The sequence below is a fragment of the Atta colombica genome, unplaced genomic scaffold, assembly GCF_001594045.1.
Source record: "Atta colombica isolate Treedump-2 unplaced genomic scaffold, Acol1.0 scaffold96, whole genome shotgun sequence".
NCBI classification, from domain to species: domain Eukaryota; kingdom Metazoa; phylum Arthropoda; class Insecta; order Hymenoptera; family Formicidae; genus Atta; species Atta colombica.
The window spans coordinates 1016443-1021808 of NW_017259590.1; the positions used below are offsets into that span (position 1 = coordinate 1016443).

Here is a 5366-nt window from a genome sequence, read left to right on the forward strand (position 1 = left end):
TATATATATATATATATATATATACATACAGGATGCGTCACGAAAATCCAGACAAATCGAACAATTTTTTTAAACAAAATGTTTTTATGAAAAATTAAATATTACAAAAAATCCTTTTATGGTATATGGCACTTGGGAGATCCCTGTAGAACACAATTATATCTCCCATTAGCTTAAATGACGCCTCTATTCTCGATCTGAAGCGTTCGCACGCACGATGTAACGTAGAGCTGTTCATGACGACGAATGCCTCAATAGCAGTCCTTAATGATGTCACATTGGGATGCCGAGACTTGTTTATGACTCTTTCAACTCACTCTATAGTCCAAGGGATTTAAATTTAGGTTGTTGAGAGACCAGAATGAAGGTCGAGCAACTCGGCTTGTCCTGGCAGCCTCAGAGAGCATCTGTCGTATCTTTAATGTGTATGATTTGTATCGAAAGTTCTTCTTGACAATTCGACGCATTGTTTTCGCTTACACCAACAATCGATACTAATTTTCGCAATGATTGCCCTGGATCATCCAAAATCAGCATTTAAGTCCTTTTAACAACTGCGAGGGTCTTCGTGATACGTTCTTTCGAGTGACTCTTCCTAGCTGACATACTAGAATCTTCTGGACTGTTGGACTGTTCTACAGTCGTATATTTTGTACAACGTCATAAACGATTGATCTCGGGTAAAAAAAAAGAACGGAATTTCCGTTGCTAAGCGCCCAGCGCGAAGATCTTCGATGATCATGGCTCTTCGATTATACTTCGCACTTGATTTCAATATCACGGCTATTTTGAGAATACAACAGTTTACTAGAAACATCAGAATTTCTTGAATGCCAACAACAATCTCTAGTGAAGGCACAATATAGCGGAAAATTTAAATTGAAATTTGTCCGGATTTTGGTGATGCATCCTGTATTTTGATTATTTTAGATATTTGGTTATTTAGATATTTGCTCAACTAGCCCCGCTGTCCCTATGCGCAACAGGTCATTATTCAGTTTTTAAATACTTCAATTCCAATATACATATATGAATCTTATCAAAGAGATCATGCAATGTTGAAATAAAAAAAAAGATGTGCGAACTAAATTTTTATATTTAAGTATATTATTAATGTATTATTAGTAATGTACAAAATTAAGATTGGCTTAAAACATTATGACAATTATAATAACGCATGAATTTAAAGATAAAAAACGATTTTTCTCTATATAAAATTTATTATATAAAATAATTTAATTACGACTATTTACTGAATTAATCTTTGTTTTACAATACTTAAATAAAAGAAAATATATGTCCATTTTACAATTTGTCTTACACGAACAGAAAGAGTTTAAATTAGTAAATATTTTTTATTTCTGTATTTAAGATATAAGTCTCTCTTCTAGGAAATGTGATTTTTTTTATTTGATATTTCAGACGAAATGGCAGAAATAAATACTCTAGGATGGTTTGACTATCTAATTATAGCGATAATGCTATGTATAAGTGCCGGAATTGGTATTATTACAGATTTAGTGGAGGACGTCAAAAAACTATAGAGATAATTGTTATTATTATCCTCTTATTATAGTAAATCCTTGTTATGGAAAATCTGTTTAAACTGGATTACGTTTTTCTTCAAATTTTGTGCAATAAACGCTAACATATTTTACAAGAGTACTTCATTGCAAATCGCTCAATGAGCATACTATCAGTCGCCATTGTCATGATGGCCTCCCAGTTATCTGCTCTTGCATTTCTCAGTGTATCCGCTGAAAATTACATATACGGAATTATTGCAATAAACGTAGAGTATTTTTTAAGCATGCCAATTTTATGCTATGGATTCATATCAGTATTCTTCAAGCTGCAAGCGACGAGCATTTATGAGGTGAATTTAGTAAAATTTAATTTTGCCACGAGAAATTTTCAATGACATGTGTATCAAAAAATATTACTTCTTTTAGTACTTAGGAAAGCGTTTTGGAGTACGAGTTAAGATGATGGCTAGTTTCGCTTATTGGATTCAACAGGTTTTGTATTCGGGATTAGTGCTTTATGCTTCTTCTTTAGCCTTGGAGGCGACTGTCAGTATTGTTGGCTTCGTATGTGCCTTCTATTCGATATTAGTATAATGATATTAAGGCTGTACTAATAACCGACGTGTTTCAAAGTTTGCTTATGTTTGCCGCCGTGTTGTTAATTATTGGCACAGCCGCAAATGAGGCCGGATTAGATCAGATTTGGGAAATTGTGCAACAAGGGCAACCGAATTTGATAAGTATTACATTTACTTTTCTAAATTAATTGCATGAGTTTTAAAGCGACTTATGTATTCGCAGACACTAACTACTAATTTTACTTTCGCATCGTATTTACTTTTAGTATCGATCTGGATCCAACAGTAAGACATACTTGGTGGTCTCTTACGCTGGGTGATTTATGTATATGCTTAACACTTATGAGAGTGAACCAAGTTCAAATACAACAATATACTGACTTTAAAGTAAATAATTTAAGTATTCTATAATTTAATAAGCAACACTTGATATTAATAAAAAATTATGTACTAGAATAATATTGCTATACGCTTTACTTATTGTATGTGGAACAATGACAATTTAATCATGTAATTTTAATTTTTTCATTGTGTTTACGTTATTAAAATTGAATAATATTTTTCTTTAACAATACATTTACCGATGCGTTTGAAAATTGAAAAAATACATTAATTTTATTTTATTTCAGAAATATGCAGGTTGCACAAAGAGAATGGTTATGCTGCCCTACTATAAGCTTTTTCCTAATCATAATTAGCTTCTCAGGATTGGCAATATACAGCAGGTATTATAAATGCGATCTTTCTCTCAAGAAAAGAATTACTTCTCCTAATATGCTTATGCCACTGTACGTCATGGACACAATGTCCAATATATCTGGTTTACCAGGCCTCTTCATTGCAGGTAACATTTTTAATCAACCAATCAACTGATTTACTGATTTAATATCTCATAGAAATTAAATGCTACAAATCATGAAGATAAAAATTTGAAAGTATCAATATCTGAAATATGATTTTACGCTTAATTTCAAGTAATTTCAGTTTTAAAAACACATAATGAATATGTTTACAATACCCACCTTCGATGCATATTAATTAAGACTGTTTTAAAGTAAAAGCGTTTAGTTAATATATTTACAATTTTAAGTTGTCTATTTCCAGGTATTTTTAGCGCAAGCCTCAGTACAATTTCTGCGATGTTAAACTCTTTGGCGGCAATAACGCTTGAGTATTATTTGAAACCTCTGTATAGAAAGTGCATTGGGGATGAAATCTCCCCTGCAACATCAACCTTCATCGCTAAAGTACTCGTTTTTATCATCGGTATTATTTCCATTATACTGCATTTTTAGCGCAATTTTTGGACGAACTACTTCAAGTAATTACTATTTTTAAATATGAAATCAATAGCAATAAAATAAATTTCTCAAATTGTAGACTTTCTATATCCTTTCTGGAATAATTGGTGAGCCATTATTAGGCACTTTTACTCTTGGCATGGGCACGGAATCGGCGAAGGAGGTGCAATAACCGGTGCTTTTATAACATTATAATATATTTATAACATTTTCATTTTTATTGTGGATTGTCTTCAGCCGTCCGATACCGCCTAAATTGCCAATTACTATAAAAGGTTGTAATAACACAAATATGACAATGTCCTATTTGCAGCTCAGCTTCTTCAAGTAAGTAGTTTATCACATAGTAGCTGCATGGAAAGAATGGTTTTGCTGAAAAATGTAAAAATTCAAATCTGAAAATTATGTTGTCATCAAAATATTTATTTAAGACGATCTAGTTGCTAGAACATTCAAATTTTCCATGATATATCATCATGTTTAAGTGTCCTATAATTTTAATGGTGCAAAATATAATCAATCAGTAAGTAAATTAATTGTTTGTAGTATGATAATAGATTAGCAGTAAATTTACTCAGATCCGATATCATCTGTATTAATCTCGTGTTTTGCTGATACAATTTAATAACAAATACAGAATTATTGGCAGAAACTGTATGTGACAATGAATACAATCTATGATTTGAAATTTTAAATGAAATACATCATGATTACACCGAAAAAATTTGTTGGGTTTTTCTTTCCGATCAAAATGATCAGATTATTTTTGAAAAGTAATATACGAATATTTCTAATAATTTTGATCGAATAAAAAATTCGATCACATTTCTTTCCTAACTATAATTATTGCTGCTATACTGGATCGTGATGTCACAAGCGACAAACGGCAAGTTTGTAGAGTATTTGTAGAAAGAGTATTTGTAAAAATGGACTAAAATTATCTCTTCCCCTAATAGTCTATAGTTGTGAAAGGTACGTGACATAAAAATAGATTTAAAAGCATATTATGCCCATTTTTTACATGACATAGATTATAACTTGTACAATTAAAATTTTTTCATTTTGTAAGCAATGTTTTCATTTTATGAGAATATGGTTTTTCATAATAATTCTTGTATATATATATATACAATTATGTCACTAAATAGAGAATGTCCATCTTATTCTTATATATAACTGCAGATATTCATAACGGATGTTACTGATTGCTTTTATCTATCTGATAGAAGTAATAAGATAGAGTCATTGAACAGAAATTCTTTTCGATCTATAGAACATGCAAGGTTTTTTTCTGAAGCTTTGGAGAGATCAAAAAAAGAGAGATAGAAAATAAATTATTGATTATAATGGGAATAGACATATTTTTTACTTGTTATTGAGAAGAAACAGAGAATTTTTAAATGTTATTTTTCTCTATGCTCTAAATTCATAAATTTGAAAATTGTATTTTTTTTATTGTGAGCAGAAAGAAAAAAATTATCTCCCAATTATATAAACCAATTAATATATAGGTAGAAATCTGAATAGAAGAGAAACAAGCTTGTGTGAAATGAATATATATCCTCGTTCAAATCGTAAAATTTCAGCAATAACAGTAATCACATGTAGTTGAATTTGTTATCAAATTTATAGCAATAAAATCGAGCTTGAGATAAATACGAAGATGTATAGGAATAATAAAATATTAGAAATTTCTAAGTGCATCTAATTTTTATATATATTATTTCGATTAAACCGTTCGTTCCAGAAGAAAATTAACGATTTTTGTTTCTTCAGAAAATTTCTAGAAAATTGATAATATTTGAGTAAAAAATTATTCAAGAGCAATATTTGGCAATTTTTAATAATTAATATTTTATTAACTATTGCGAAATAGTTAATAAAATTGCAAAATAGTAAAGGACTTTTCGACTCAGTTCGATTCACTCTATCTGTTCAAGATGGGTGACAAAATATATATA

At 30.1% G+C, this 5366-nt stretch overlaps 1 pseudogene; it reads left to right on the forward strand.

The window, feature by feature from the left end:
• Positions 1-1427: 1427 nt before the first annotated feature.
• On the forward strand, positions 1428-3736 carry LOC108693605 (annotated as a pseudogene).
• Positions 3737-5366: the final 1630 nt, after the last annotated feature.